The 13,201-nt window shown below is 41.6% G+C and overlaps 1 long non-coding RNA gene across 1 annotated transcript; it reads left to right on the top strand.

Annotated features, from left to right (window-relative positions):
• Positions 1–1,206: 1,206 nt before the first annotated feature.
• Positions 1,207–2,046, top strand: LOC307155722. The gene is made up of 3 exons (XR_013820557.1): positions 1,207–1,579; positions 1,867–1,925; positions 2,018–2,046. It is a non-coding gene; the product is annotated as an uncharacterized lncRNA (long non-coding RNA).
• The last annotated feature ends 11,155 nt before the right edge of the window (positions 2,047–13,201 follow it).

Below are 13,201 nucleotides of genomic sequence, written 5' to 3'. Positions count from 1 at the left end.
TTGGATGATCCAGAGGAGTCATGGGAGAAAGTCATGTGGTCAGATGAGACCAAAATAGAACTTTTTGGTCATAATTCCACTAAACGTGTTTGGAGGAAGAAGAATGATGAGTACCATCCCAAGAACACCATCCCTACTGTGAAGCATGGGGGTGGTAGCATCATGCTTTGGGGGTGTTTTTCTGCACATGGGACAGGGCGACTGCACTGTATTAAAGAGAGGATGACCGGGGCCATGTATTGCGAGATTTTGGGGAACAACCTCCTTCCCTCAGTTAGAGCACTGAAGATGGGCCGAGGCTGGGTCTTCCAACATGACAATGACCCGAAGCACACAGCCAGGATAACCAAGGAGTGGCTCTGTAAGAAGCATATCAAGGTTCTGGCGTGGCCTAGCCAGTCTCCAGACCTAAACCCAATAGAGAATCTTTGGAGGGAGCTCAAACTCTGTGTTTCTCAGCGACAGCCCAGAAACCTGACTGATCTAGAGAAGATCTGTGTGGAGGAGTGGGCCAATATCCCTCCTGCAGTGTGTGCAAACCTGGTGAAAAACTACAGGAAACGTTTGACCTCTGTAATTGCAAACAAAGGCTACTGTACCAAATATTAACATTGATTTTCTCAGGTGTTCAAATACTTATTTGCAGCTGTATCATACAAATAAATAGTTAAAAAATCATACATTGTGATTTCTGGATTTTTTTTTTTAGATTATGTCTCTCACAGTGGACATGCACCTACGATGACAATTTCAGACCCCTCCATGATTTCTAAGTGGGAGAACTTGTAAAATAGCAGGGTGTTCAAATACTTATTTTCCTCACTATAGCTGTTGAAGTGATGGGGTAATGTGTTGAATAGGTGAAGTCCGGGTTATGATACGAGCTGCAGAATTCTGAATCAGCTGGAGTTTATGAAGAGATTTGTGTGGTAAACCAGATAATAGAGAGTTACAATAATTGATGCGGGAGGTGACAAGCGAATGAACAAGAATAGAGGAACTATGCGGAGTGAGAAATGGACGGAGGCGAGCAATATTGCGGAGATGAAAATAACAAGACCAGGTTATGTTATTAATGTAAGCTTCAAATGAAAGGGTACAGTCAAAGATGACCCCCAAGTTCCTAACCTGGCGGGAGGGAGAAATGGAATAACTGTCAATGAGGAGTACTTCAGTCTTACTGCCAGAGCCGGCCCAGCCACTAAGCGACCTTTGCAATTGCAAAGGGCCCCGTGACCAGCAGAGGGCCCCATAGAGTCACTGCTAGCTAGTGGGTGAAAAAAAAAATCACACATCAAAAGTAACATAAAATAAATAAATAAAAAGAAATGGGCCTACAGCGCTCTTTATCTGGCATCATAAGCATAGTAGTTATTTATTTATTTATTATGGCGATTGGCAATTTTCCCGCGACCGTGAGTCTTGACCCTATGATGTCACTCGTTGTCGCTTGGTCGGTCAGTCAGTCAGACAGTGACTCCGACGTTGACGATGTCTGACAAGAAAAGAAAACATCTTTCTGGCCATGAAAAACGTCAAAAGAAGAGACTGGAAGAAGAGAAGAAACAAGAAGATAAAGGTATGTAAGCCTAATTTTCCGATACCTGTATGGATAACGTTAACCTATCTGCACTAACAAAAGTCGTTAGGAATTGCTTCATATTAACATTAGCCAAAATCGTGCTTGTATTAACTTTCATTATGCTACAGTGTTTACATGCTAATAACATGCTGCTGCATGAAATTAGTTTAGTATCATGCCTATATCATTCGATGTGGTGTTAAAGCATTTAACAGCAATATAAACCCAGTTTGGCTTCTACACTAAAGGGCTAACGTTAACATTAATTTATTCCTTATGTCCAGGAGCACTTTTAAAGTAACGTTAAGTTACATGCTACCAGTAAACAAAGCACCAGCTGTTGGTGAGTATAAAGGGGTTGTAAAATGATAGCCTTCTGCATTTAAAAAATTAATTCTACCTTTATATATAATTATTTTCTTTATGTCATTGCAGCTCCATCAACCACATATATTCCTAGTTCATAACACAGTCATGTCACTCAAGAAGCTAACAATGTTGGTAAGTTCTGTGTTTTATTTTAACCTAGAAATAGACTTACTTTTTCCCAAGGAGACGCACACAAATACATAAGTACTAAATAAGTTTGGATTTGAATAGTTCTATTGAAATGTTACCTTATTCTTATTGTTTTTATTATTATTATTGTTACTATTGATCTTGTTTGTGGTGTTTTAGATGTTATTGTTTTGTTTATTTGAAAAATTCAAACATTTGAATGTTCTATTTATTATATTATATAATATTTTATTTAAATGTTATTCTATTTGCTCTATTTAATTTATATATATATGCTGTAGTTTGTGGCTCTTAAACTCTGTTGTCAAATAAATTATATTTGGTCAGTGAAAATCACTTTATCAGTCTTTTTATTCAGCAAGTTCCTCAGTGTGTGTTCAGTCTTGCACTGCCACTCAGCTCAGTCAGTGGTATCATAATTTTTTTCTTTTAGACATCAAACATAGTAGATATAATAATAATATGTACCGTATAGTTATTAGGTAGTCATTGCTTTTCTTTAGGTCTTAAAATGATCAAAGGGGCCTCCAACCAAATTTTGCATAGGGCCCCCAAAGGTCTAGGGCCGGCTCTGCTTACTGCCATTAAGTTTGAGGAAACTGGCAGAAAACCAAACATTTATTTCGTGAAGGCAGTTGGTAAGACAGGCAGGGGGGAGAATGGAATCAGGGTTTGTAGATATGTAAAGCTGTGTATCATCGGCGTAACAGGGAAATTTAATACCGAATTTTGAAAAGATATTGCCGAGTGGGAGAAGGTAAATTAGGAACAATAGGGGGCCTAAGACAGAACCTTGGGGGACACCACAGCTAACAGAAGTAGGTTGGGAATTAATTTTTTTTTAGTTGTACAAACTGTGTGCGGTTTGAAAGGTATGAAGTAAACCAGGCATAAGGAATACCAGTGATACCAATATCAGATAAACGATTCAAGAGAATACTGTGTGAAATTGTGTCGAAAGCTGCACTCAAGTCAAGTAGAACAAGAATAGATAACAACCTGCCATCAGCAGCCATTAACAGATCATTCATTACTCTCACTAGTGCAGTTTCCGTGCTATGCTTGGGACGAAACCCTGACTGAAAACACTCATACAAGTTGTTATTACTAAGGTGAGCATGAACCTGTGCTGCCACTGCTTTTTCAAGAATTTTTTAAATAAATGGAAGATTTGAGATAGGATGATAATTATCTAAATTGTTTGGGTCTGCGCCAAGTTTCTTAAGAACAGGGGTTATGGCAGCTATTTTAAAAGATGTTGGAACAATGCTGGAGCTAAGAGAAGTGTGAATAATACGAGTTCTAAGAGAAGATAGAGAGGGAAAACAGGCCTTTACCAAATGAGTTGGTATAGGATCAAGTAAACATGTGGAAGAATTAGATTTATAAATTAACTGAGAAATTTCTTCTTCAGATGGCAAGTTGAAAGAAGAAAGGAAGAAGAGGAGCAAATTAATTGAGACACTGTGTGACGAACTACAGTAAGGGGTAGCCAAAGAGGCCAATTGTTGGTGGATGGTAGTTATTTTGTCATTGAAGAAAGACATAAATTTATCACATTGAGCAGTGCAGTACAGGTGTGCGGGAAGTGTGTCAGGAGGTTTCAGAATACGATTTACAGTTGAATACATTGCTTTAGTATTACCATCTCCAGACTCAATTAAATGTGAATAGAAAACATTTTTGGCAGCATAAAGAGCATCTTTGTAAAGATGAACATGTTCACTATACAGCTCTCTATGTATCAAAAGACCAGTTCGTTTATAAAGGCGTTCCAAACACCGGCCTCTGGTTACTGCTCTACTAAAGCAGCCTTTCTTAAAGGCCACTAACAGACACAACTGCTGAAGCTGTCAACAGTAGGGATTTTCAACAAGGCCATCGCAAAATATGACATCATATTTTTAACACTAGAAAATCCTGATGACATGACAGTAGACTCAAATCTTCATTCTCAATAAATGGTAAAGGAATTAGGTGGTTAACAGGTCGTAAATATTATTTCTCATTGATCTCTGTTTCAGCAACTCTGACTCTGCCATCTTTGCCCAAGAAAGTTTTTAGTACTTTACCAATGGGCCATAAAGCATGGGGGAGTCAGGAGTCCAAGACCATAACTACAATAGAATTCTCCAAATTGCATTGATCTTGCTGCCATTTCTGGTGAACTTGTAGATTTGGCAAATAATTTCCTTGTATAAAACTTGTCCAAAATTGATCTGCCAGGACCTGGCTATGTCTCCATCTCCCCTTAGTCAACATATTAGAATCTGCATAGATGACTTGAGGTAAAGAATTATCTCTTTGCCTCAGGAGCAAATTGTGAGGAACAGGATTTCAGTAATTCGGTCGGCAACAAATACTGTGTAGCGACTGGTATCAGAACGAATCCAGTTGAGTACAGTCATTGAATCAGACCACAGTATTGTGCACTGAATGGGGAGGTCAAGTTCCCTCTGCCAAATTTGCCAGCTGAACTGAGGGCAGCAAACAATTCAAGACGAGGTATGGAAATTGACTAATGAGGGGCAACTCTTGAATGGGTCATCACAAAGGAGATTAGTACTTCACTCTTCTGGCTTACAATCCTCAGGTAGGCTACTGACCCATACGCTTGTTCAGAGGCATCACAAAATACATGCAACTCTCTCCTAATGAAATTACCATCAAATTCAACATGACCATATGATTTCAATGGTTCATTAGAAGTGATGGCCAAATCAATACCAGCATGACTTCAATGGGATCTGAACAGTCCTTACTTAACCATAGCTCAGTATAGTCAGATTTTGCATCATTGGGTAGATCTTCCACCACAACCAGAACAACTTGCCCATTGTCAAATTTCAAAACCTCCATCTCTCAAATGGGACTGTAACTTCTCAACCAGCTCATTTGCTCTCTGGATGTCTGAGACAGTTTGTAAACAGTTGTTATCTAATTTTGTCTGTCACATTGATCTGACTTCGCTAGCTTTAATCTAAATTACTATCACTAGCCTTCCGCTAGCCTGTTACTCTGCCATCCATGTTTGCCGTCTTTTTTTTCTCTCTCTCTTGCGCGCTCATGTCTTTTTCATCAAACAACTGTAGTGAGTAGGATCAGTCAACAAACACGATGAGTAATGTCTTCTCCAGTTATTGTCACTTGCACTGTGCGTCACATGTATAGTATAGCCTTCTCTGTCAGCCCCTAGGACTTTACATGTGATAAATGCAGGGAGATATTCCTGATAGATAGATTTCAGAACTAGAGACACGCATCCAAACTTTAATCGAGGATAATAAGAATGCAAGGGCTTTAGATACTGCTTTGGATGCGACTAGCTTAATGAACTCTGTACATTGTTCGGTTCCGGCTGTAGAGCCCGTGCAGCAGGGCAACTAGGTGACAGTGAGACGCTGTAGTCACGGGACAAAACACCGCTCTTCCGTTCCATTAACAACATTAAACAGGTTCTCCCCACTCAGTGAAACACCCACTGAGAATCCTGTTGAATGTGCCCTAGTTATTGGCGATTCTATTACACGGAACGTGAAAATAGAGACACCAGCCACCATATTCACATATTTGCCAGGAGCCAGAGCGCCTGACATCAAAGCAAATTTAAAAGTGCTGGCTAATGCTAATCATAAATTCTCTAAGATTATTCTCCACGTTGGCACTAATGATGTTAGACTTCGCCAGTCGGAGATCACTAAAATTAACATTAAAGAGGTGTGTGAACTTGCAAGTACGATGTCAGGCACTGTAATTTGCTCTGGCCCCCTTCCTGTTCGAAGGAGTGATGAGATAGTTAGTAGACTGTGCTCACTCAATGGCTGGCTGTCTAAGTGGTGTCCGCAAAATAATATAGGGTTCATAGACAATTGAAAAATTTTTTGGGGCAGACCTGACCTGTTGAAAAGAGATGGTATTCATCCCTCCTGGGATGGTGCTGCTCTTCTCTCTAGTAATATGGCACATAGTCTTAGAGCTCAAACATGACAATCTGGGGCTCAGGTCAGGAAGCAGACAGACTGGCTAAACCATCCGTATGCTAGCTGTCTCACGTCACCGAGGTCAGATAAATTCCATCACATAGAGACTCCTTCACCTAGATATTATTATATAGAGACTGTGTCTGTTCCCCGAACTAGGAAATACAAAAAACTCCCAAACACATTTAAGGGTAAAAATTTGATTGATGTTCAGCAAATAAAAAACAAATATAATAAAAATGATAAAGCCCGGGTTGCTGAATATTCGATCCCTTTCTTCAAAAGCACTTTTTGTTAATGATTTGATTACAGACCATAACCTAGATGTGCTGTGTTTGACAGAAACTTGGGTAAAACCAGACAATTACATTACTTTAAATGAGTCCACCCCGCAAGATTACTATAAACACGAGGCTTGTTTAAAAGGAAAAGGGGGAGGTATTGCTGCATAGATCTGCTTATTTTTCAACACTCTTAGAAGAAAACATACACAATCCTAGGTATTTATTCGAAACAGTAGCTAAATTAATGAAAAATAAAACTTCAACACCAGACGTTTTCAAACAGCACAGCAGTAATGACTTTATGAACTTCTTTACTTACAAGATTGATAATATTAGAGAGAAAATTATAACTATGCAGCCGTCTACTACAATATCGCATCAGACACTGTATTGTAGTCTCCCTGAGGAAAAATTCCATTAATTCTTTGCTATAGGAGAGGAAGAATTTTCTAAACTCATTAAATCATCTAAAACAACATGTATGTTAGACCCTATACCGACTAAGCTATTGAAAGAGATGCTTCCAGAGGTCATAGATCCTCTTCTTAATATCATTAATTCATCTTTGTCACTAGGATATGTACCAAAAACTTTTAAGCTGGCTGTTATTAAACCTCATATTAAAAAAAATGCAACTTGATCCTAGAGAATTAGTCAATTACAGGCCGATCTCGAATCTACCTTTTCTGTCAAAATTACTAGAAAAGGCAGTATCCTCACAACTATGTTCTTTTTTAGAAAGAAATGGTATCTGCGAGAATTTCCAGTCAGGATTTAGAAAGTACCATTGTACTGAGACCGCTCTCATTAGAGTTACAAATGATTTGCTCTTAGCATCCGACCTTGGTTGTATCTCTCTATTAGTGTTACTGGATCTTAGTGCTGCATTTGTTACCATCGACCACAACATTCTTTTGAATAGACTCGAAAATGATGTTGGCATTAGTGGAATTGCACTAGCATGGTTCAAATCATATTTATCTGACCGTTATCAGTTTGTAGCAGTAAACGAAGAGTCATATCGATCAAAAGTTCAGTATGGAGTACCACATGGCTCAGTACTAGGACCGTTGCTGTTCACTCTGTACATGCTACCCTTGGGAGATATCATTAGGAAGCATGGCATTAGTTTTCACTGTTATGCTGATGATACTCAGCTCTATATTTCTTTGCGTCCCTACGAAATGCACCAATTCAAAAAATTGACGGAATGCAAAGCTGATATAAAAATTTGGATGACTAGTAATTTCCTACTAATTAACTCTGAAAAAAACCGAGATTCTAATTATTGGACAAAAAACTTCCCCACTTAATAACCTAGAATACTGTCTAACAATTGATGGCTGCTCTGTCAAGTCTAGGTTAGGAACCTGGGTGTGCTCTTTGATACCAATCTTTCATTTGAAAGTCACGTGTCTAGTATCTATAAAACCGCATTTTTCCATCTTAAAAATATATCTAAATTACGACATATGCTTTCAATGAATAATGCGGAACAGTTAGTTCATGACCTCAAGGCTAGATTATTGTAATGCTTTACTGGGTGGTTGCCCTGCACGCTTAATAAACAAAGTGCAGCAGCTAGAGTTCTCACTAGAACCAGGAAGTATGACCATATTAGCCCGGTTCTGTGAACACTGCATTAGCTCCCTAATAAACATTGTATACATTTTAAAATATTGTTGATTACTTACAAAGCACTAAATGGTTTAGCTCCCCAGTACTTGATTGAGCTCTTAACCCATTATAGTCCTTCATGTCTATTGCGATCTCAAAATTCTAGCCAGTTGATAATACCTAGAATATCAAAATCAACTGCTGGCGATATATCATTTTCCTATTTAGCACCTAAACTTTGGAACAGTCTTCCTAACATTGTCCGGGAAGCAAACACACTCTGTCAATTTAAATCTAGACTAAAAACGCATATTTTTTACCTGGCATTCACATAGAACATTATACATTTCTATTATTCAAATCAGTTAAATAATTATTAGGCTGCATAGGTCAGCCAGAACCAGGGACACTTCCTATAACACCCGATGTACTCGTTACATCATAAGAAGAATGGCATCTATGCTAATGTTAGTCTTTCCGTTTATTCCAAGGTTTACTGAAGTCAGCCGGATCCGGGCCGTATCCAGATCAGACGGTGAACCTGCGCCTGGACACGACCACAGTGCATCCCTGAAGTGCCAGCCTCATCAGCCCTGTGAAGGCCTCATGGACACCTCAACAAACCTGTCTCCATACCGGTGTGATGACTCCGACCTCCAACCAGATGGAAGTGAATAAATATTTTGAATGTTCTGATCCAATTTAACTTCTGACCTGTAATGTTGCCTGAATCATAATCATACACTGTTCGTTCATTGGCCAGAGGAGAACTGGCCCCCGACTGAGCCTGGGTTCTCCCAAGTTTTTTTTTCTCCATTCTGTCACCTGATGGAGTTTTGGTTCCTTGCCACTGTTGCCTTTGGCTTGCTTAGTTGAGGACATTTAATATTCAACAATATTATTGATCTGCCTTACTTCAGGTGGACAATGACGCAATTTTCTTCTAGAAACAAACTCTGTTGTATTATTTCCATGTTATCACTGTGAAGCTGCTTTGATACAATCTGTATTGTAAAAAGCGCTATATACACTCACCTAAAGGATTATTAGGAACACCATACTAATACTGTGTTTGACCCCCTTTCGCCTTCAGAACTGCCTTAATTCTACGTGGCATTGATTCAACAAGGTGCTGAAAGCATTCTTTAGAAATGTTGGCCCATATTGATAGGATAGCATCTTGCAGTTGATGGAGATTTGTGGGATGCACATCCAGGGCACGAAGCTCCCGTTCCACCACATCCCAAAGATGCTCTATTGGGTTGAGATCTGGTGACTGTGGGGGCCATTTTAGTACAGTGAACTCATTGTCATGTTCAAGAAACCAATTTGAAATGATTCGAGCTTTGTGACATGGTGCATTATCCTGCTGGAAGTAGCCATCAGAGGATGGGTACATGGTGGTCATAAAGGGATGGACATGGTCAGAAACAATGCTCAGGTAGGCCGTGGCATTTAAACGATGCCCAATTGGCACTAAGGGGCCTAAAGTGTGCCAAGAAAACATCCCCCACACCATTACACCACCACCACCAGCCTGCACAGTGGTAACAAGGCATTATGGATCCATGTTCTCATTCTGTTTACGCCAAATTCTGACTCTACCATCTGAATGTCTCAACACAGAAATCGAGACTCATCAGACCAGGCAACATTTTTCCAGTCTTCAACTGTCCAATTTTGGTGAGCTCGTGCAAATTGTAGCCTCTTTTACCTATTTGTAGTGGAGATGAGTGGTACCCGGTGGGGTCTTCTGCTGTTGTAGCCCATCCGCCTCAAGGTTGTGCGTGTTGTGGCTTCACAAATGCTTTGCTGCATACCTCGGTTGTAACGAGTGGTTATTTCAGTCAAAGTTGCTCTTCTATCAGCTTGAATCAGTCGGCCCATTCTCCTCTGACCTCTAGCATCAACAAGGCATTTTCGCCCACAGGACTGCCGCATACTGGATGTTTTTCCCTTTTCACACCATTCTTTGTAAACCCTAGAAATGGTTGTGCGTGAAAATCCCAGTAACTGAGCAGATTGTGAAATACTCAGACCGGCCCGTCTGGCACCAACAACCATGTCACGCTCAAAATTGCTTAAATCACCTTTCTTTCCCATTCTGACATTCAGTTTGGAGTTCAGGAGATTGTCTTGACCAGGACCACACCCCTAAATGCATTGAAGCAACTGCCATGTGATTGGTTGATTAGATAATTGCATTAATGAGAAATTGAACAGGTGTTCCTAATAATCCTTTAGGTGAGTGTGTGTATATATATATATATATATATATATATATATATATATATATATATATAACATACTCCAAGAACCAAGCCAGAATCAGGATCTAGAAGTAGATAAAAAATTATGTTTAATGGATCAAAACAGGATAGTAATCCATGGCTTGAGCATAGAACGCATGACATTGTGCATAGAGCTTAACCATAGCAATGAACCATTAAGACACAAACATTAGAACAAACTAACATTCAAATAATAATCCACCCAGGTAAGAATGAACCACATGGTAAAATTACGGAGAACTAATCAGATAACAATAGACACCGGAACTTAATTAGCAATAACAAAAGAACTACAAAGACCATGAACAGAACTACAAAAGGAACATGTACTCAAATGACAATTTTCAAAATAAAAGACATGACAAAGCACAGGGTCCTATATATATATATATATATATATATATATATATAAAACAATAAGACAATAACCATGTCCCTCTGCACGTCGTTGCAGCTGGGGCATTGGTCATGCCAAACGGGAGGACCCGGTAGTCAAAGTGTTCAAAGGGAGTGATGAATGCTGTCTTCCACTCATTCCCCTCTCGTATCCGGACCAGATGATAAGGTCCAACTTACTGAAGACCTTGGCTCCCAGCAAAGTTCAAAGGCAGATGACATTAATGGCAGGGGATATCTATTTTTAACAGTAATGTCATTCAAACCTCTAAAAACAATACAAGGACGCAAGGAGCCATCCTCCTTCTTGACGAAGAAGAACCCTGCACCAGCCGAAGATGAGGAGGGGCAGAACCTCTCTTTCTGGACCAGACAGAGAATGCAAGCAACCCTTGGGCGGAGAAGTGCCTGAGAGGAGATTGATGGCACAATCATAAGGCCGATGAGGAGGCAAGGACAGGGCTCAGGACTTGCTGAAGACCTGTCGAACATCGTGGTATCTCATTTGGACCCTGGACAGATCAGCAGCCTCCACCAGCAAAACAGGAAACACAGTGCCAGAAGATGAAGCAGCACCCATGCAAGATGCAAGACAAGACTGGTTCCATGACAAGACAGAATTCCCGACCCAATCCACGTGTGGACCGTGCTACACCAGCCACGGGTGCCCAAGGACCACTGGAGCTCTCGGGAATGCAGAAGACACATCTCTGTGATCTCACGGTGATTGCCCGAAGCAACAAGACTTATGGGGGGGTGACGTGAGTGATGATGGTGATAGGAGAGTCGTTGATTGCCCGAAGCAACAAGACTTATGGGGGGGTGACGTGAGTGATGATGGTGATAGGAGAGTCGTTGAGGGACTGAACAGAGATGGGATTGGGAAGGGGGTTAGCAGGAATACCCCACTTCTCCGTCATACCACTGTCCATGAAGTTACCACCAGCCCCAGAGTCCACCAGCGCAGAGCAGGAGTAAATAGATCCTCCAAACTGGACCGTAACAGGAAGAAGGGTGTGGGACGAGGTGGAGGAAACAAGGGGAGAAGCACCCACCAGGATCCCCCTGAATACCGATGGGCCCTGGCTTTTAACAGACACTTGTTGATGAAGTGCCCGGCCCTTCCACAGTAGAAGTATAGGCCTCGAATAAATCGTTCTTGTTTTTGCTGAAGAGTGAGACACAGTCGTCCCAACTGCATGGGTTTGGGGTCAGCTGGAGAAGGCGAGGGCAAAACAGGACTGGGGTCACTGGTAAGCTCTCCCACCCTCCAGGGGGAGCGAACAGCCATACACTGGCGCCGGAGGCTAAGGCAGCTCTCCGCATGGAGAGCCAAGTCAACAAGGTCATCGAAGCCGTATGGGAGCTTGTGGGTGGCAATCTCAACTTGGTCCTGCACAGAACATAGCTCTGCACAACCCCTCGTTCGAGTCACAGGAGGCCACTAACATCTTGAATTTAATTGTAAACTCTGTCACTGAACTGCCTCCTTGACGCAGCCATGCCAGCTGAGCCGCCGCCTCCTCAACCCGAGAAGACCAGTCGAATAGCTTGACCATCTCCTGACGGAACTCCACAAAGGATGCGCAAAAAGGGGCTTGAGCCTCCATGGGCCCTTCCTGTCAGCAGGGTTAGGACATAAACAAACTTGGTCTGTTCCATGGCATACCGACGAGGCTGCAGGGCAAACCCCAGAGAGCACTGAGACAAAAATACTCGACAGGAGTTAGGGTTACCATCAAAGGGCAGCGGGTTGTTAGCATGAGGCTCTTGCTCTTGACGGAGAGAAGGCTGGCAGTGGCATCTGTTCTGCTAGCTGAAGTCTCCCTGCGGAGTTCCTGTAGCTGGGCACTGAGATCAGACAACTGAGAACTTAGGAACTCAACCTCCTGAGATGTGGCCGTTAGCTGGGAGGCATGCTGGCCCAAGAGAATGCCCTACTGAGTGACTGCTGATCTGAGGGGATCTGCACCTGCTGAGTCCATAATTGGCCAGATCATTCTGTCAGATCAGGAAAAAGACTCAGTCTGCAGGCACCAAAAAATGCAACACAAATGGCTGTCAAATATCCAGACAGGAACAATTTCAGTGGAACTTCCGGGGTAGCATTCTCCGGAGATGCACGCAGCGGCTGAAGAGGCAGAACAAGGTGCTGTAGCGCAGCGGGGGGCTGGCGGTGCTCAGGTGGCACATGAAGCAGGGCAGAGACAAAGGCGATCCGTGATCAGAGATCAAGAGCGAGACCAGGGCTGATTGTAATAAGGAGGGGAAGTAGAGAAAACAAAAACTAAAAGATAAAGATAAATAAAACTGTCAAAGTATCCAACACGACACAGGAAAACACAAGACAATGAGACTGGAATCCAACACGACACAATGAGGCTGGAACAATCGCTTGCACAGAGCACAAACAACGTTCTGGCACAAGACAGCACAGAAGAGGGTACTAAATAGGAGACTAAAGTATTTAATTGATCTAGAACCTGTCGAAGGAGTGAAACATAAATGAGGTAATGAATGGAATAACAAGGG

This window comes from Squalius cephalus (genome assembly GCF_949319135.1).
Source record: "Squalius cephalus genome assembly, chromosome: 3".
NCBI classification, from domain to species: domain Eukaryota; kingdom Metazoa; phylum Chordata; class Actinopteri; order Cypriniformes; family Leuciscidae; genus Squalius; species Squalius cephalus.
This window is presented reverse-complemented; position numbering and strand designations above follow the sequence as displayed.